A 23,247-nucleotide genomic window follows, 5' to 3' on the forward strand; every position below is an offset into this window, starting at 1 on the left:
TTCTTGTTTTCCTTTGTATTGGTAGACTTTCATCTTTTTATCCTGCATTTTTTCCATTTTATCATTTCCATTTTTATATCTGTTGTGCACTTGATGTGCTGTTCCATCCTTAGTATGGTGGCCCGGTATGCAAGGTATATTTCGATGAGGCAGCACATGATATTAAGCACATGTACATGTGCGTATGTATACATACATTCATCCTCAGCTTAATTATTTTGTTGTATCAGCTCTTCCAAACGGATAGACAGGCGTATGTTTCAAGCCTGAACTGAAACTCAACGTCTAGAGACAGTTAGCGCATGTAACTGCGAGGTAAGATTATCAGTTTGATTGAAAATGCAATGCTAAGGTAGTTATAAACATTGTCAAATGCCGCAAGCTTTATGTATGTGATTAAAGAATATTGCATTTATACTCTGGTTGCAGTTTATTATTTCAGTTACTCGTATGTTTAACCCAAGAAGGGAAACTTATAATCATGCACAGGCTAAAAACATACTGGGTAGATTGTTTTGCTGTATGACACTTCTTCAGATAGATAACTGCCTCAAGCTGAGATGGAAACGCGACAGGTGAAACTTGTAACTCTTTCCTGTATATATATTATACTTAGAATAACACTATAAACATAATTTGCAAATATAAAATTGTTTGATGTTTGAAATTTGCAAATATTTGTCTTTTACAAACTGTGTTTTTTATATTTGATTTAGAAGTACAAGAATATTCACATGCAAGAAAATGTATTTTCCCTAGTGTGAGTTCTCAGATGCCACACTAACAATGATTTTTCTAAACAAGAATATCCATGCACTTTACAAAGAATGTGGCTTTTCCCTAGTGTGAATTTTCATATGTCTTACTAAGTTATATTTTTTGATACAAGAAAATCCACACACTTCACAGGAATGTGGCTTTTCCCCAGTATGATTTCTCATGTGTCTCACTAACGATGATTTTTCTGAACAAGAATATCTACACACTCTACAAGAATGTGGTTTATCTCCAGTGTGAGTTCGAATATGATTTATCAATTGTGATTTTGTAGAACAAGAATATCCACACACTTCACAAGAATATGGCTTTTCCCCAGTGTGAGTTCTTATATGGGTTAATAAAGTTGATTTATGAGAACAAGAATATCCGCATACTTCACAAGAATGTGGTTTTTCTCCAGTGTGGGTTCTTTTGTGGGTCAACAAAGCCGATTTCTGAGAACAAGAATATCCACACACTTCACAGAAATGCGGCTTTTCCCCAGTGTGAGTTCGCATATGTCTCACTAACGATGATTTTTCTGAACAAGAATATCCACACACTCTACAGGAATGTGGTTTTTCCCCTGTATGAGTTCGCATATGGTTTATCAATAGTGATTTTTTAAAACTAGAATATCCACACACTTCACAAGAATGTGGCTTTACCCCAGTGTGAGTAGTCATATGTTTCAATAATGATGATTTTTCAGAACAAAAATATCCACAAACGTTGCAAGAATATGGGTTTTCCCCAGTGTAAGTTCTCATGTTTAACTAAATCTGATTTTTGCGAACAGGAATATCCACAAACTTCACATGGATGTGTCTTTTTCCCAGTGTGAATTCTTATATGAGTCAATAAAACCCATTTATATATCCACACACTTTACAAGAATGTGATTTTTCCACTACATTTGATTTTGTGAACAAAAATATCCACACACTTCACACGTGTGTTATTTCTGTGTGACTTCTCATTTCTGTCAGTTTCTTCATGAAAATCTAGAATATCCTCACATTCCCAAGATGTTGGCTTTTCTCCAATGTGAATCATGACATAATCGTATGCTTAACTAAATCTGATGAATAATCAACAAGAATATCAAGAAACTTTACAAGAATATGGTTTACTCAAATCTATTTGGTAAAACAATTATATTCATATTTCCTTTTTTATTTTACTTTTGTTAGTTTGAAGAGATCAAGGGGCTCCCTTCTATACTTGATTCTGTTACAATTTAAATTTATATCCGAGGGCTCTTTTAAGAATAGACACTGTTCCCTTTATGGCTGCTATTTGTATTTCCTTACAGCTTGGTCTTCTAGGGATCGCTTCTAAGTATTTTTCAAGATTCTTTTTTATTAAGCCAGTTGCTCCTATCACAACCAGTATAATGTTTATTTCTTTCAGAGACCATGTCGTTTTTAGATCATTTTTTAGGTCCTGATGTTTTGTTATCTTTTCCCGTTCAGCTCTATTAAGGCCGAAGTCATTTGGAACTGTAATGTCGATAATGAGTGCAGCTCTTTCGGGCTTGTTCCATATTACTATGTCTGGCCTGTGACTTTTTATATGTTTCACTAATTTTTCAGACCATGAATATCTACACAAATTATAAGAACATTAACTTTATCTTTATTTAAATTTTTTCATCAGTTTTTCAAGGTGAAAGTAATTCAACCTACTAGATGCCAAACATTTACACACAGTCTTATTTATTCCAACCATTTATTCCAACCAGCTTCTTGAATGATTTATAATGTGTTCCATTTCAACAAGACTTTTCCTAGTTTGTTTAGTTCTGTAGAAAATATTGTCTTTTTAAAAGCTACTTTTCTACGATTTATAATTTGTAATTTGATCTCTTGTCATTTATTGAACATAAAAGGCATACTTGATAAAAATTTATATTACCTTCAACATGTGTTATGTTTCCAAACTGTTTTAAAAGTTCGTTTAATAGGAAAATAAATCTTCCAGCAGATGTCGCTGTAGTCGTTGAAATAAAGTAAAGACTGTTCATAGGATAATGTTCATAGTAAATGATACTCCATTAAAATTGACTAACAGGGTTCAAGCAGGAACGTCTGTAAATATAATGAAATTTAATATTTTTAGTATTTGCAATCATATATATTCTGTTTGTTTATTGTTGTCAATATTATTTGATTAAACTCATAATTTATTACAAAAAGTTATAGAAGAAACGTAGAAAAAATATTGGATTAGACACGTTACAAAATTGACTGGACATTTTCTAACTTGAAAAAACTATCATTTTTTGTATTAAGTCATATTGAGAAGAGAAACATATTTATGTATACAATACTACAGCATATATATATATATATATATATATATATATATATATAGTCATCCACATACAGTACTGTTTCGCTGTTTCACAGATCATCAGTGTGGCTAGAAAGGCATCTGCCTCAAGCCAGGATCGAAACCCAACCACCCAAATGACAGTCAAGGCTCCTCACCATTATGCTATATAGCTGATGCTGTATGGGTAATGAATTAACGATGTTTTGACATCATCCAAATGCCTCTGCTCGATTTGTTTACACAAAGAGCATCACTTAATATGCTAATGGCAGTTTGTATATCATTTCCCGATATGCTCAACCCAAGATAGGGAGATTTATAGTCATCCACATACAATACTGTTATTGCTATTTTACAGCTTTATATATATATATATATATATATATATATATATATATATATATGCTGTAGTATTGTATACATGTTTCTCTTCTTAATATGACCTAATACAAAAACGATAGAGTACACACATAACACACACATATATATATATATATATATATATATATATATATATATATATATATATATATAGTAAGTTATTAAATATATATGGCAATTAAGCTACACAGAATATTCCGTATTTTATTCTCATACGAATTAATCAGTCTTATACCATCTTATTGCATAAATCTTACAAATTTTCAAGAGAATGAAACGCGGCATGTTCTGTGTAACTTAATTAATATATATATTTTCATAACTAAATACCTATGTATTGAGCACTGTTAAACTAAATACTGAAAATTTACTCATAAAATTATATCTTTGTATATTAATGTATGTGATTAAATGAAGCATATATATATATATATATATATATATATATATATATATATATATATATATAAATGTAAATTTGGTTCGTTACAAAGGAATAAAACCATATTTCCACATTACCAATTTATTTGAAATTTTCAGACAACCCATCTTTAGAGTCGAGGCATGTTTTTATGTTATTAAAATAAATTTACCTCGCGAATTCTTAAAATATTAAATAAGATAAATATATTTTTTTAACCGTTAGTGAGAATCTGTTCTGTTGATAAAACTGAACTTCCGGTTCGATTCATTTCACAGCCACGAATTGACGAAAGATTTCATTTTCTGTTTAGTAAGTAAAAAAAAAAAACATAATTCATTTGTTTATTTTCCAAATTTTTTAATTTACACATTTTTTCTTTATTATATAAGACAAAAAAAAAAGTTTGTCGCTTGCTTTTTGAGTTTTTTTTTTTTGTTTTTCGATTTAAGATTGGTTGTTAAGGCACCGTCAAAAATGGCCGAAAAATCAAGTTGTCGTTTTTTAAAACGAAATTACATTTATTAAAATCCATTATTTCTGAGTAACTTTTTTCCCAATAAGATAACACCCTGAATTTTATCATATAGAAAACAGAATAATGTAAAACTTTTTCTACTATTTTTAATTAAATTTTACATGTTAAATTTTCCCCCAAAAGTTAACAATTGACATTTTTTGTCTTGCACAAAAAACGTACATAAATATTTAAAAAAAAAAGGTTTTTGAACTAATTAATTTATTTATTTGTTGTCTAATTAAGATTTAGGATGATTTCCTATGAGAATATGCAAAAATATTATAATATAAGTACCTGGATTTCAAATAATTCCACTTATTCATATAGGCAACCAGTTACTTCGCGTAGATCTAGAGTCTAGATCAATAATGTTTACGTTTGTGTTTACAAACTATGGAAGACCAAACAGGCCAAAAAAAACTTATTTTTCAGTGACGAAAATTTCAATGTATTATTAACACTGAAGCTGGCCAGTACCAGATGGGTGACCATTTATATGAGTTTGGTTTTTAATGTGTATGTGTGTGGGGGCCAGGCTCCCCAAAATGGGAGGGGGGGCAATTTAAAGCAGAATAAAAAAAAATTATTTCAGCGCGTTTGGTCCACCGTAGTCGAAAGGCAGCAAACGTTTTCAAACGGGATCGAAAAAATGATGCTATTTTTAACACAAAGGGCACAATATTTATCGAATTTTTTTTTTGTATCGATTCTTCAAAGCATGCCCTGCTTAATAATGATCATGCATTATTCGGCTCACTAAAAAAAATTGTTAATTTATTTATCAAAGATTTTAAAATGGCTTTTTTCGTATAAATATTAAAAAATTTTTTTTTTGTTTTGCTTAACTTAAATTAATTATTTTACTTAACATATTCACCGAATTTCACACTTCAAAGCTCAAAAGCGGGATAATTAAACACAATCGAAGTTCTGATATTCAGACATCAAAATAAGGTATGCAAGCAATTTTTTTTTAATAATGTTTACGTTTGTGTTTACAAACTATGGAAGACCAAACAGGCCAAAAAAAACTTATTTTTCAGTGACGAAAATTTCAATGTATTATTAACACTGAAGCTGGCCAGTACCAGATGGGTGACCATTTATATGAGTTTGGTTTTTAATGTGTATGTGTGTGGGGGCCAGGCTCCCCAAAATGGGAGGGGGGGCAATTTAAAGCAGAATAAAAAAAAATTATTTCAGCGCGTTTGGTCCACCGTAGTCGAAAGGCAGCAAACGTTTTCAAACGGGATCGAAAAAATGATGCTATTTTTAACACAAAGGGCACAATATTTATCGAATTTTTTTTTTGTATCGATTCTTCAAAGCATGCCCTGCTTAATAATGATCATGCATTATTCGGCTCACTAAAAAAAATTGTTAATTTATTTATCAAAGATTTTAAAATGGCTTTTTTCGTATAAATATTAAAAAAATTTTTTTTTGTTTTGCTTAACTTAAATTAATTATTTTACTTAACATATTCACCGAATTTCACACTTCAAAGCTCAAAAGCGGGATAATTAAACACAATCGAAGTTCTGATATTCAGACATCAAAATAAGGTATGCAAGCAATTTTTTTTTAATCTATAATTCTGTTCATTACAACAGCACAATATGTTGTGTTCAGTTTCAGGTGATTATTTTAAGCATATTTGTACCACCTCAAAACAAGGGGGGGTTGTAAGCAAAAAAATATATAAAAATACCGTTTATGAAAAAAATGTACATTGTTATATAGGTCATTCTTCTCTTACTAATCGCTGAAAATTCCGTATTGATCGGATAATTATCTGATTTTTGATAGATTTTTAAAAAGACGGTCTGTCAAAAAGTACTTACCAGGTAAGTACTTTTTGACAGACTGTTTTGACGCCAGTTTTGGTGGTGCCTAAATGCAAAGAGTGGTCCACGCTATTTTTTAAATCGTATTTCCAGGTTTAATTAAAGTTTTATTAGGTTTTTTTATTCAATTGTAAGGTTAAAATACAGATTAGGTACAAAACACCCTCCCGTCCTCATGTTAAGAATGGCTTTTTAAATAATAACGTTATTATTTCAACACGGATCACTCTCTGCATGAGTACTGTACTTTCACCTAACAATTTAATAAACAAAAGATGGTACTAATGCAGAGAAGGTACCGTGCTGAAATAACACTATTAAGAAAGCCATTCTTAACATGAGAAAGGGAGAGTGTTCTGTAACTATTTTATATTTTCACCTAACAATTTAATAAACAAAAGATAGTACTTATGCAAAGAAGATACCGTGCTGAAATAATACCGTTATTTAGAAAGCTATTCTTAACATGGGGAGAGAGTTTTGCATCTATTCTAAAATATGAATACTTTTTCTTTATTAAAGAAATTGGGTACTCGTGCATGTATTGATCCGTGCTTAAATAATGTTATTATTTAAAAAGCCATTCTTAACATGGGGAGAAGAGGGTGTTTTGTAAGTATTCTGGACTTTCACCTAACAATTTAATAAACAAAAATTAAACTTAAGCAGACAAGGAACAGTAGTGAAGCTTTAACATTATTTAAAATACAATTGAATAAAAAAAAAACTTTAATTAAACTTGGAAATACGATTTAAAAAATAGTACGGATCAGTAAGTGCATTAGCACCATAAATTTGTCTAATTCTTAATTTCTTATGTTATTGGAAAAAAAAAAGGTAAATATGAGGAATTACTCCACCCTCTAAAATTCCTTTAAAATTACCACTCCTATAGGTTTTCGGGGTCGCTGAAAACAAAAATAACCTTTATAATTAAGGCAAACGAGTAGTTTCCAAGATATGAAGAAATGTTAGTTTAAAAAAGTGAAGGATCACTTTTCCATAATAATTTAACGTAAAATCATCACCCACTTTGTGGCCACGATTTTTGGGATGGGGGCTTTCTTTCTACCCTTGGAAAATCCTTTAAAATTACCTGCTTAAATTGGTTGGAGGGGCGGGGGCTCAGCCGCCAAAACACCCCCCACACACACACACACAGAAAAATGCCCCTCTCTCAGGTGGCCAGAAAGTGGGTGCTCATTCTAAGTTAAATTTAAATTGAAAAGTGATCACCCAATTTTCGAAAAAGTAATTTCTTCATATCATGAAAACTTTCTTTTTGCGATGGAAACGGTTTGCAGTTTCGTTATTAGTACACTGAAATCTACAATAAAATATTTCGTTATATACGAACATGAGACGGGCCTTAAAGTAAAATAATACCGGATTTTTGGTGCAGATTTGCCATTTAGTTGTATAATATCCTCAAACCAGGTAATCACTAAAAGGGACTCTTAAAAGTCGTTACTTGTATTGATCAAAATTTAAAACCACTGATTATATGTCAGCCTACATCACAGTAACATATATTGAGTGAGTTCCTAACAGTATTTTGTATAGTCTTTTAGCTTAAACTCATTTTCCCAAAATTTCCCCAAACTTAACGTGTTCGATAGTCTGCCGCCATTTGTATTTTTCAAATATACCGATAAACACTGCATGTTTTTGAACTGATTAAACATTATACATTACATAAAAAACTACAATCTTATCCAGTTAGGTAGAACATTTACTTTTCTTGCCTTTGATAACATTTATTTGTTATATATTCATTCTTTGACAACTTCTTTGTATCTGTTAATACAAACCCTTTTCATTTAATGTAACGTTTAGTCAGCTCGAAAAACAGTGTTTATCGGTGTATTTGAAAGATACAAATGGTGGCGGACACTGTTGATTATGTTAAGTTTGAGAAAGTGAGTTAAAACTAAAAATCTATACAAAATACTGTCAGAAACCCACCGATTATGTCAGCCTATGGCATGGTAACATATTCGGTGGGTTTTTGACACTGTATTGTATAGTTTTTAGTTTTCAACTTAATTTCCCAAACTTAACGTATTCAACAGTCTGCAACCATTTCTGTTTTTCCAGCCGATTAAACATTTTACCTTACATAAAAACACTAAACAATTATCCAGTTAGGTAGAAATGTAACTTACCTTACCTTTGCTTCCATTTGTTTTTGGACAACTTTTTCGAATCTGTGTATAGTAACACCCCGTCACTCAAATATTAATTACTAACTCACATTTTTGTATACAGAAAAGAAAAGAAAACAAAGAAAAAAAACATTTAGCGTTTCAACGTTAGCTTTATCCACTGATTGTTGGTCGAGCCCAAGCCATGATTGACGGTAATCCTGCAAGAGTACCATTTTTCTCATTTTTTTTTTTTTTAGAGTGGATTGCTGTACTAAGAATATAAGAAACATGCATTTTCTCTTTTATTAGAATTTTCCATTAAACCAAATTGAGCCACAGCAACGCGTGGCAGGGTACAGCTAGTATATATATAAAAATGTAATTCTTGGTTTGTTACAAGTGAATAAAACCATATTTCTACATTACCAATTTATTTGAAATTTTCAGACAACCCATCTTTAGAGTCGAGGAATGCTTTTATGTTATTAAAATAAATTTACCTCGCGAATTATTAAAATATTAAGTAAAATAAATATATTTTTGAAACCGTTAGTGCGAACCTGCTTTGTTGATAAAACTGAAGTTCCCTGGTATGGTTTGTTTTATTAAATTGTTACATGAAAATACAGAATGATATTTGATGGAATGTTTTGTTTTATTAAATTGTTACGTGTACATACAGAATCATATTTATGGCATGGTTTCTTTATAAAATTTTAAAAGGAAAATATAAAATGTTTTTTTTATAGTACGTTTTGTTTATAAAACTGGTTAATGAAAATACGGAATGATATTTAATGGTATGTTTTGTTTTATTAAATTGTTACATTAAAATACAGAAAGAAACCTTATTGCAAGTTTTGTTTATTTAATTGTTGCATGAAAATAAAGATTGATATTTAATGGTATGTTTTGTTTATCAAATTGCTGCATGAATATACAGAATGATATTTAATAGAATGTATTGTTTTATCAAATTGTTACATGAAAATACAGAATGATATTTAATGGAATGTATTGTTTTATTAAATTGTTGCATAAAAATACAGATTAATATTTAATGGTATGTTTTGTTTCGTTAAACATGTTACATGAAAATACAGAATGATATTTTATGGCATGTTTTGTTTATCAAATTGTTGCATGAAAATACAGAATGATATTTTATTGTATGGTTTGTTAATAAAATTGTTACATTAAAATACATAATGATATTTTATAGTATGTTTTGTTTATTAAATTATTACATAAAAATACAAAATGTAATTTTATAGGATGTTTTGTTTATCAAATTGTTACATGAAAATACAGATTAATATTTAATGGTATGTTTTGTTTATCAAATTGTTGCACGAACATACAGAATGATATTTCATGGTATGTTTTGTCTATTAAATTGTAACATGAAAATACAGAATGCAATTTTATGGTATTTTTTTTATTAAATTGTTACATGAAAATACAGATGATATTTAATGGTATGTTTTGTTTTATTAAATTGTTATATGAAAATACAGACTGATATTTGATGGTATGTTTTGTTTATTAAATTGTTACATGAAAATACAAAATGATATTTTATGGTATGTTTTGTTTATTAAATTGTTACATGAAAATACAGATTTATATTTAATGGTATGTTCTGTTTTATAAAATTGTTACATAAAAATACAGAATGATATTTTATGCATGTGCTGTTTATTAAATTGTTACATGACAATACAGAATGGTATTTAATGGTATGTTTTGTCTTAATAAATTGTTCTATTGAAATTCGGAATAATATTTAATGGTATGTTTTGTTTATTAAATTGTTACATGAAAATACAGAATGATATTTAATGGTATGTTTTGTTTTATTAAATTGTCACATAAAAATACAGAATGATATTTGATGGTATGTTTTGTTTTATTAAATTGTTACATGACAATTAAGAATGATATTTTATGTTATTTAATGTAATTTAATGGTATGTTTTGTTTATTAAATTGTTGCAAGAAAATACAGAATGATATTTTATGGTATGGTTTGTTTATAACAATTTGTTGCATGAAAATACAAAATGTAATTTTATAGTATGTTTTGTTTATTAAATTGTTACATTAAAATTAAGAATGATATTTTAAGGTATGGTCTGTTTATTAAATTGTTACATGAAAATACAGAATGATATTTTATGATATGTTTTGTTTATTAAATTGTTACATGATAATACAGAATGATATTTTATGGTATGTTTTGTTTATTAAATTGTTACATGAAAATACAGAATGATATTTAATGGTATGTTTTGTTTTATTAAATTGTCACATAAAAATACAGAATGATATTTGATGGTATCTTTTGTTTTATTAAATTGTTACATGACAATTAAGAATGATATTTTATGATATGGTTTGTTTATTAAATTGTTGCATGACAATACAAAATGTAATTTTGTAGTATGTTTTGATTATTAAATTGTTACATTAAAATAAAGAATAATATTTTAATGTATGGTGTGTTTATTAAATTGTTACATGAAAATAAAGAATCATATTTTATGGTATGGTTTGTTTATTAAATTGTTACCTGAATATACAGAATGATATTTTATGGTATGGTTTGTTTATTAAATTGTTACATGAAAAAACAAAATGTAATTTTATGGTATGTTTTGTTTATCAAATTGTTGCATGAAAATACAAAATGTTATTTTATAGTATGTTTTGTTTATTAAATTGTTACATTAAAATTGAGAATCATATTTTAAGGTATGGTCTGTTTATTAAATTGTTACATGAAAATACAGAATGATATTTTATGGTATGGTTTATTTATTAAATTGTTACATGATAATACAGAATGATATTTTATGGTATGTTTTGTTTATTAAATTGTTGCATAAATACAGATTGATATTTAATGGTATGTTTTGTTTTATTAAATTGTTACATTAAAATACGGAATGATATTTAATGGTATGTTTTGTTTTAATTAATTGTTACATGAAAATACAGAATGAAATCTTATTGTAAGTTGTGCTTTTCGCATTGTTGCATTAAAATACGGATTTTATTATATTAAATTGTTACATGAAAATACAGAATGGTATTTAATGGCATGTTTTGTTTTAATAAATTGTTACATGAAAATACAAAATGAAATTTTATTGTATGTTTTGTTTATTAAATTGTTACATGAAAATACAGAATGATATTTTATCGCATGTTTTATTTTATTAAATTGTTACATGAAAATACAGAATGGTATTTAATGGTATGTTTTGTTTTAATAAATTGTTACATTAAAATTCAGAATGATATTTAATGGTATGTTTTGTTTATTAAATTGTTACATGAAAATACAAACTGATAGTTTATGGTATGTTTTATTTTATTAAATTGTTACATGAAAATACAGAATGATATTTAATGGTATATTTTGTTTTATTAAATTGTCACATAAAAATACAGAATTATATTTGATGGTATGTTTTGTTTATTAAATTGTTACATGAAAATTAAGAATGATATTTTATGGTATGGTTTGTTTATCAAATTGTTGCATGAAAATACAAAATGTAATTTTATAGTATGTTTGGATTATATATGACCATACAGCATGAAATCTTATTGTAAGTTTAGCTTGTCGCATTGTTGCATGAAAATACAGTTTTATATTTTATGGTATGTTTTGTTGCAGTAAAATACAGATTAATATTTTATGGTATGTATTGTTTATCAAATTGGTGCATAAAAATACAGATTGATATTTTATAGTATGTTTTGATTATCACATTGTTACATGAAAATACAGAATGATATTTAATGGAATGTTTTGTTGTATTAAATTGTTACATGAAAATACAGAATGATATTTAATGGAATTTTTTGTTTTATTAAATTGTTACATGAAAATACAGAATGATATTTGATGGTATGTTTTGTTTTATTAAATCGTTACATGAAACTACAGAATGATATTTAATGGAATGTTTTGTCTTATTAAATTGTTACATGAAAATACAGAATGATATTTAATGGAATGTTTTCTTTTATTAAATTGTTACATGAAAATACAGAATGATATTTAATGGAATGTTTTGTCTTATTAAATTGTTACATGAAAATACAGAATGATATTTTATGATATGTTTTGTTTATTAAATTGTTACATGATAATACCGAATGATATTTTATGGTATGTTTTGTTTATTAAATTGTTACATGAAAATACAGAATGATATTTAATGGTATGTTTTGTTTTATTAAATTGTCACATAAAAATACAGAATGATATTTGATGGTATCTTTTGTTTTATTAAATTGTTACATGACAATTAAGAATGATATTTTATGATATGGTTTGTTTATTAAATTGTTGCATGACAATACAAAATGTAATTTTGTAGTATGTTTTGATTATTAAATTGTTACATTAAAATAAAGAATAATATTTTAATGTATGGTGTGTTTATTAAATTGTTACATGAAAATACAGAATCATATTTTATGGTATGGTTTGTTTATTAAATTGTTACCTGAATATACAGAATGATATTTTATGGTATGGTTTGTTTATTAAATTGTTACATGAAAAAACAAAATGTAATTTTATGGTATGTTTTGTTTATCAAATTGTTGCATGAAAATACAAAATGTTATTTTATAGTATGTTTTGTTTATTAAATTGTTACATTAAAATTGAGAATCATATTTTAAGGTATGGTCTGTTTATTAAATTGTTACATGAAAATACAGAATGATATTTTATGGTATGGTTTATTTATTAAATTGTTACATGATAATACAGAATGATATTTTATGGTATGTTTTGTTTATTAAATTGTTGCATAAATACAGATTGATATTTAATGGTATGTTTTGTTTTATTAAATTGTTACATTAAAATACGGAATGATATTTAATGGTATGTTTTGTTTTAATTAATTGTTACATGAAAATACAGAATGAAATCTTATTGTAAGTTGTGCTTTTCGCATTGTTGCATTAAAATACGGATTTTATTATATTAAATTGTTACATGAAAATACAGAATGGTATTTAATGGCATGTTTTGTTTTAATAAATTGTTACATGAAAATACAAAATGAAATTTTATTGTATGTTTTGTTTATTAAATTGTTACATGAAAATACAGAATGATATTTTATCGTATGTTTTATTTTATTAAATTGTTACATGAAAATACAGAATGGTATTTAATGGTATGTTTTGTTTTAATAAATTGTTACATTAAAATTCAGAATGATATTTAATGGTATGTTTTGTTTATTAAATTGTTACATGAAAATACAAACTGATAGTTTATGGTATGTTTTATTTTATTAAATTGTTACATGAAAATACAGAATGATATTTAATGGTATATTTTGTTTTATTAAATTGTCACATAAAAATACAGAATTATATTTGATGGTATGTTTTGTTTATTAAATTGTTACATGAAAATTAAGAATGATATTTTATGGTATGGTTTGTTTATCAAATTGTTGCATGAAAATACAAAATGTAATTTTATAGTATGTTTGGATTATATATGACCATACAGCATGAAATCTTATTGTAAGTTTAGCTTGTCGCATTGTTGCATGAAAATACAGTTTTATATTTTATGGTATGTTTTGTTGCAGTAAAATACAGATTAATATTTTATGGTATGTATTGTTTATCAAATTGGTGCATAAAAATACAGATTGATATTTTATAGTATGTTTTGATTATCACATTGTTACATGAAAATACAGAATGATATTTAATGGAATGTTTTGTTGTATTAAATTGTTACATGAAAATACAGAATGATATTTAATGGAATTTTTTGTTTTATTAAATTGTTACATGAAAATACAGAATGATATTTAATGGTATGTTTTGTTTTATTAAATCGTTACATGAAACTACAGAATGATATTTAATGGAATGTTTTGTCTTATTAAATTGTTACATGAAAATACAGAATGATATTTAATGGAATGTTTTCTTTTATTAAATTGTTACATGAAAATACAGAATGATATTTAATGGAATGTTTTGTCTTATTAAATTGTTACATGAAAATACAGAATGATATTTAATGGAATGTTTTGTTTTTATTAAATTGTTACATGAAAATACAGAATAATATTTAATGGTATGTTTTGTTTTATTTAATTGTTACATGAAAATACAGAATGATATTTTATGGTATGATTTGTCTATCAAATTGTTGCATGATAATTCAGAATGATATTTTATAGTATGGTCTGTTTATTAAATTGTTACATGAAAATACAGAATGATATTTCATGGTATGTTTTGTTTATTAAATTGTTACATGAAAATACAGAATGATATTTAATGGTATGTTGTGTTTATTAAATTGTTACATGAAAATACAAAATGTTATTTTATAGTACGTTTTTTTTATCAAATTGTTACATAAAAATACAAAATATTATTTTATAATATTTTGTGTTTATCGAAGTGTTGCATGAAAATACAGATTTATATTTAATGTTATGTTTTGTTTATCACATTGTTGCACTAAAATACAGAATGATATTTTATGATATGTTTTGTTTATCAAATTGTTGCATGAAAATAGAGATTGATATTTTATAGTGTGTTTTGTTTATCAAATTATTATATGAAAATACAGAATGATATTTTATGGAATGTTTTGTTTATTAAATTGTTACATAAAAATACAGAATATAGTTTTATAGTATGTTTTGCTTATTAAATTGTTACATAAAAATACAAAATGATATTTGATGGTATGTTTTGTTTATTAAATTGTTACAGGAAAATACAGATTAATATTTAGTGGTATTTTCCGTTTTATAAAATTGTTACATAAAAATACAGAATGAAATCTTAGTGTAAGTTTTGTTATATTAAAATGTTACATGAAAATACAGAATGATATATTATGCATGTGTTGTTTATTAAATTGTTACAGGAAAATACAGAATGATATTTTATCGTATGTTTTATTTTATTAAATTGTTACATGAAAATACAGAATGGTATTTAATGGTATGTTTTGTTTTAATAAATTGTTACATTAAAATTCAGAATGATATTTAATGGTATGTTTTGTTTATTAAATTGTTACATGAAAATACAAACTGATAGTTTATGGTATGTTTTGTTTTATTAAATTGTTACATGAAAATACAGAATGATATGTAATGGTATATTTTGTTTTATTAAATTGTCACAAAAAATACAGAATTATATTTGATTGTATGTTTTGTTTATTAAATTGTTACATGAAAATTCAGAATGATATTTTATGGTATGGTTTGTTTATCAAATTGTTGCATGAAAATACAAAATGTAATTTTATAGTATGTTTGGATTATATATGACAATACAGCATGAAATCTTATTGTAAGTTTAGCTTGTCGCATTGTTGCATGAAAATACAGTTTTATATTTTATGGTATGTTTTGTTGCAGTAAAATACAGATTGATATTTTATGGTATGTATTATTTATCAAATTGGTGCATAAAATTACAGATTGATATTTTATAGTATGTTTTGATTATCACATTGTTACATGAAAATACAGAATGATATTTAATGGAATGTTTTGTTGTATTAAATTGTCACATGAAAATACAGAATGATATTTAATGGAATGTTTTGTTTTATTAAATTGTTACATGAAAATACAGAGTTATATTTAATGGTATGTTTTGTTTTATTAAATTGTTACATGAAAATACAGAATGATATTTAATGGAATGTTTTGTCTTATTACATTGTTACATGAAAATACAGAATGATATTTAATGGTATGTTTTGTTTTATTAAATCGTTACATGAAACTACAGAATGATATTTAATGGAATGTTTTGTGTTATTAAATTGTTACATGAAAATACAGAATGATATTTAATGGAATGTTTTCTTTTATTAAATTGTTACATGAAAATACAGAATGATATTTAATGGAATGTTTTGTTTTATTAAATTGTTACATGAACATACAGAATGATATTTAATGGAATGTTTTGTTTTTATTAAATTGTTACATGAAAATACAGAATGATATTTAATGGTATGTTTTGTCTATCAAATTGTTGCATGAAAATACAGAATGATATTTTATTGTATGGTTTGTTTATCAAATTGTTACATGAAAATACAGATTTATATTTACTGGTATGTTTTGTTTATCAAATTGTTGCACGAAAATACAGAATGATATTTTATGGTATGTTTTGTTTATTAAATTGTTGCATGAAAATACAAAATGTTATTTTATATATGTTTTGTTTATTAAATTGTTGCATGAAAATACAGAATGATATTTAATGGTATGTTTTGTCTATTAAATTGTAACATGAAAATACAGAATGAAATTTCATGGTATGTTTTGTTCTATTAAATTGTTACACGAAAACACAGAATGATATTTCATGGTATGTTTTGTTCTATTAAATTGTTACACGAAAACACAGAATGATATTTAATATTATGGTTTGTTTATTACATTGTTACACAAAAATACAAAATGTAATTTTATAGTATGATTTGTTTATTAAATTGTTACATGAAAATACAAAATGATATTTGATGGAATGTTTTGTTTATTAAATTGTTACATGAAAATACAGATTTATATTTAATGGTATGTTCTGTTTTATAAAATTGTTACAAAAATACAGAATGAAATCTTATTGTAAATTTTGTTATATTAAATTGTTACATGAAAATACAGAATGATATTCTATGTATGTGTTGTTTATTAAAGTGTTACATGAAAATACAGAATGATATTTTATGTATGTGTTGTTTATTAAATTGTTACACGAAAATACAGAATGATATTTTATCGTATGCTTTATTATATTAAACTGTTACATGAAAAACAGAATGATATTTAATGGTATGTTTTGTTTTATTAAATTGTCACATAAAAATACTGAATGATATTTAATGGTATGTGTTGTTTTATAAAATTGTTACATGAAAATTCAGAATGATATTTTATAGTATGGTTGGTTTATCAAATTGTTGCATGAAAATACAAAATGTAATTTTGTAGTATGTTTTGATTATTAAATTGTTACATGAAAATACAGAATGATATTTTATGGTATGGCTTGTTTATTAAATTGTTACATGAAAATACAGAATGATATTTTATGGTATGGTTTGTTTATTAAATTGTTGCATGAAAATACAGATTGATATTTTATGGTATGGTTTGTTTGTCAAATTGTTACATGAAAATACTAAATGTAATTTTATAGTATGTTTTGTTTATTAAATTGTTACATTAAAATTAAGAATGATATTTTAAGGTATGGTTTGTTTATTAAATTGTTACATGAAAATACATAATGATATTTTATATCTGGTTTGTTTATTAAATTGTTACATGAAAATACAGAATTATATTTTATGGTATGTTTTGTTTATTAAATTGTTGCAGGAAAATAGAGATTCATATTTATTGGTATGTTTTGTTTTATTAAATTGTTACATTAAAATACAGAATGATATTTAATGGTATGTTTTGTTTTAATCGTTACATGAAAATACAGAATGAAATCTTATTGTAAGTTTTGCTTCTCGCATTGTTGCATGAAAATACAGATTGATATTTAATGGTATGTTTTGTTGCATGAAAATACAGAATGATATTTTATGGTATGTGTTGTTTATCAAATTGGTGCATGAAAATACAGATTGATATTTTATAGTATGTTTTGATTATCAAATTGTTACATGAAAATACAGAATGATATTTAATGGTATGTTTTGTTTTATTAAATTGTGACATGAAATTACAGAATGATATTTTATGGTATGTTTTGTTTATCAAATTGTTGCATAGAAAATGCAAAATGATATTTTATTGTATGTTTTGTTTATAAAATTTTTTTATTAAAATACAGAATGATATTGTATAGTATGTTTTGTTTATTAAATTGTTACACAAAAAACAGAATTATATTTAATAGTATGGTTTTTTTGTCACATGAAAATACAAAATGTAAATTTATAGTATGTTTTGTTTATCAAATTGTTACATCGAAATACAGATTTATATTTAATGGTATGTTTTGTTTATTAAATTGTTGCACGAAAATACAGAATGATATGTTATGGTATGTTTTGTTTATTTATTTGTTACATGAAAATACAAAATGTTATTTTATAGTATGTTTTGGTTTATTAAATTGTTACATGAAGATACAGAATGATATTTAATGGTATGTTTTGTTTATTAAATTGTTACATGAAAATACAGAATGATATTTTATCGTATGTTGTATTTCATTAAATTTTTACATGAAAATACAGAATGATATTAAATGGAACCTTTTGTTTTATTAAATGTAGAATAATCAAAAGAACTGTAGTAGTCAATAACAACAACAATAATAATAATAATAATCGCAGCAACACTTACCAAGAGTCCAGCTTATGCACAAGACTGACACCGGATTGAGCTGGACTGAGGGCTTGTATTTATGTACAAGCATATCAAATCAGGTGATTCAGCCAATCATAATCCAAAGAATATACTGGCCCATGTGTGCACAACGGAATCTCCCATTGTGCCATAAATATGTCTCCTCTTTCAGGAGAGGTAACTTTAGTCTCTGCCAAGTTATCCACAACTTGAACGCTGACCGAATGTCCACTACACAATCCAATAACAATGTTACATGAAAATACAGAATTATATTTAATGGTATGTTACATGAAAATACAGAATGATATATAATGGTATGTTTTGTTTTATTAAATTGTCACATGAAAATACAGAATCATATTTAATGGTATGTTTTGTTTTATTAAATTGTTACATTAAACTTCAGAATGATATTTTATGGTATGTTTTGTTTATCAAATTGTTGCATGAAAATACAGAATGATATTTTATGGTATGTTTTCTTTATTAAATTGTGACATTAAAATAAAGAATGAAATTTTAAGGTATGTTTTGTTTATTAAATTGTTACATTAAAATTAAGAATGATATTTTATGGTATGGTTTGTTTATTAAATTGTTGCATGAAAATACAGATGATATTTTATGGTATGTTTTCTTTATTAAATTGTTGCATGAAAATACAGATGATATTTAATGGTATGTTTTGTTTTAATTAATTGTTACATGAAAATACCGAATGAAATCTTATTGTCAGTTTTGCTTATCGAATTGTTGCATGAAAATACAGAATGATATTTAATGGTATGTTTTGTTGCATGAAAATACAGATTGATATTTTATAGTATGTTTTGATTATCAAATTGTTACATGAAAATACAGAATGATATTTAATGGAATGTTTTGTTGTATAAAATTGTTACATGAAAATACAGAAAGATATTTATGGTATGTTTTGTTTCTCAAATTGTTGCATGAAAATTCAAATGATATTTTATGGTATGGTTTGTGTATTAAATTGTTACATGAAAATACAGAATTATATTTCATGGTATGTTTTGTTTAATAAATGTTTACATGAAAATACAGAATGATATTTAATGGTATGTTTCGTTTTATTAAATTGTTACATGAAAATACAGAATCATATTTAATGGTATGTTTTGTTTATTAAATTGTTACATGAAAATACAGAATGATATTTAATGGTATGCTTTGTTTATTAAATTGTTACATGAAAATACAGAATGATATGTAATGGTATGTTTTGTTTATTAAATTGTTACATGAAAATACAGAACGATATTTAATGGTATGTTTCGTTTTATTAAATTGTTACAGGTAAATACAGAATCATATTTATGGTGTGGTTTGTTTATCAAATTGTTACATGAAAATTCAAAATGTTATTTTATAGTATGTTTTGTTTATTAAATTGTTACATAAAAATACAGAATTACATTTTATGGTATGTTTTGTTTATTAAATTGTTACATGAAAATACAGAATTACATTTTATGGTATGTTTTGTTTATTAAATTGTTACATGAAAATACAGAATTAAATTTTATGGTATGATTTGTTTATTAAATTGTTACATGAAAATACAGAATTAAATTTTATGGTATGTTTTGTTTATTAAATTGTTACATGAAAATACAGAATTAAATTTTATGGTATGTTTTGTTTATTAAATTGTTACATAAAAATACAGAATTTAATTTTATGGTATGTTTTGTTTATTAAATTGTTACATGAAAATACAGAATTAAATTTTTTAGTATGTTTTGTTTATTAAATTGTTACATGAAAATACAGAATTAAATTTATGCTATGTTTTGTTTATTAAATTGTTACATAAAAATACAGATTTAAATTTTATGGTATGTTGTGTTTATTAAATTGTTACATGAAAATACAGAATTAAATTTTATGGTATGTTTTGTTTATTAAATTGTTACATAAAAATACAGAATTTAATTTTATAGTATGTTTTGTTTATTAAATTGTTAGATGAAAATACAGAATTAAATTTTATGGCATGTTTTGTTAATTAAATTGTTACATGAAAATACAGAATTAAATTTTATGGTATGGTTTGTTTATTTAATTGTTGCATGAAAATACAGATGATATTTTATGGTATGTTTTCTTTATTAAATTGTTGCATGAAAATACAGATGATATTTAATGGTATGTTTTGTTTTAATTAATTGTTACATGAAAATACAGAATGAAATCTTATCGTCAGTTTTGCTTATCGAATTGTTGCATGAAAATACAGAATGATATTTAATGGTATGTTTTGTTGCATGAAAATACAGATTGATATTTTATAGTATGTTTTGATTATCAAATTGTTACATGAAAATACAGAATGATATTTAATGGAATGTTTTGTTTTATTAAATTGTTACATAAAAATACAGAATTAAATTTTATAGTATGTTTTGTTTATTAAATTGTTACATGAAAATACAGAATTAAATTTTATAGTATGTTTTGTTTATTAAATTGTTAGATGAAAATACAGAATTAAATTTTATAGTATGTTTTGTTTATTAAATTGTTACATGAAAATACAGAATTAAATTTTATGGTATGTTTTGTTTATTAAATTGTTACATAAAAATACAGAATTAAATTTTATGGTATGTTGTGTTTATTAAATTGTTACATAAAAATACAGAATTAAATTTTATGTTTTGTTTATTAAATTGTTACATGAAAATACAAGATGTTATTTTATAGTATGTTTTGTTTATTAAATTGTTACATGAAAATACAGAATGAAAAAAAAAAACATTAAGAAAACAAAAGTCAACTCTCCTCTGCTACAAAAATTTCAATCTTCGACCAATTACATGTCTTGTTGACCGTTAACTGGCCATTAAATGGGTGATCATTTTACGATAAATTCATATAGCAACGTAATATCCTACTCTAAAATCTTAAATAATAATTTTATTTAAAAAATTTTCTTTGCGGATATTTTGAAGGTTATTGAAACATAACCAATAAAAGTAGATTTAGAATTTTTAAATGATGGCCACTAAATGGGTGATCATTTTATGTAAACTTTATAGAAGAATATGATAGCATTCTTAAATCTAAAGTATTGGATAAAATATTAAAAATCAAACGAAAATCTCAAGCGACATACTAAATAAGTGTATTCAGAAGAAATTACATTTGTAAAAGATGGGGATCACTTTCTTATATAAAGTTAACGTAAAGAAAAGCTCCCACTTTCTTACCACCTAGTAATTTCTTCATATTAAAAAAAGTTAGACTGATATCCGTTTTTACCAATTCAACGTATTTGAATTAAATTATTGTGTTTATGATAAACATTATTTTCTAAGAAATCACATAAGTTTTACTAAAAATAAACAAATTTCTGACTTTAAAAAAAATCTTAATGTTAGATTGAATAATATGTCCTTCGGCGATTTTTATTGATTGGAGATTCATACGTTTTTTCCTATTCACGTTTGTTAAAAGCAGAATCCATAGTTTTATTGGATTGCAATAAAAAAAAAACAAAAAAACTTATTTTAATGTTTAACATTATTTTAAAAGTTATTGGATGCATTTTTGGAAGTTGTAAACAAAAAAAAAAAGAAAAGAAATAACTTAACCCTCATCCTCGAGTGGTCTCTGGGCCTTGATAAGTGGTGATGCCTATGTAAAAAAAAAAAAAATTTAAAAAAATAACTTACCTTTCATTCCAGAAATTCAATATTAAAAAAAAGTGAGGTGAATTCGTTTTTTTTTCTTTTTTGTTCAAAACAGAAAATCTGTTTTGTTTATTAGGATTTCTTTAGTAAATTGATACAATTTTTTGTTTTGTGTGTCCAATTCGTAAAAAAATAAAATATATGAAAATATAAAAGAATAAAAATTACAAGATGAAAAACACGATTTAAACGTGAAATTATTAAAAGAAACAAATCAACTGCTAAAAAACAAAGAATTTAGGTCATCGTAATAAGACGGTGTTATACTTATTTAGTTCCTCGTGTAAAAATGTATGTTAATTAGTTAAAAATGTTCGAAATGTTTTCCTATAAAATGGTTTACTAAATTTGGTAAATATTCAGATACGCTACAACAGAACACCGACCACTCTAATTTGGTTTTTAAGTAGTAATCGAGGTCACTGACAACGAATCTGATCCTCAAACCGGAGGCAAATTTACCGTTTGCATGGTATTAACCCCTGAGCCCACGAACTACTTTCCGTTTACGCTACGCGCCCGCGCTGCAGCATAAACGACGGCTTGCTTCACCTAGCAAACTACCTTCTCACATGGCGTATCAATCTTCCGCGGAAAATTTAAAATTATCTGAAAAAGAAATAAAACAAGAAAAGGAAAGTTGGGGAGGGGGTGGGGGTAATTTAGTTGTTTTTTTTTTGTTTGTTTTTTTT

General features: G+C 25.2%; 1 long non-coding RNA gene across 1 annotated transcript; it reads right to left on the minus strand.

The window, feature by feature from the left end:
- Positions 1 to 665: 665 nt before the first annotated feature.
- On the minus strand, positions 666 to 22,965 carry LOC145239928 (uncharacterized). The gene is made up of 3 exons (XR_013862417.1): positions 22,538 to 22,965; positions 18,831 to 19,064; positions 666 to 2,849 (listed from the first exon to the last, which is right to left on the minus strand). It is a non-coding gene; the product is annotated as an uncharacterized LOC145239928 (long non-coding RNA).
- Positions 22,966 to 23,247: the final 282 nt, after the last annotated feature.

Source organism: Euprymna scolopes, chromosome 19 (genome assembly GCF_053919585.1).
Source record: "Euprymna scolopes isolate OS-2025 chromosome 19, ASM5391958v1, whole genome shotgun sequence".
Taxonomy (NCBI): Eukaryota; Metazoa; Mollusca; class Cephalopoda; order Sepiida; family Sepiolidae; genus Euprymna; species Euprymna scolopes.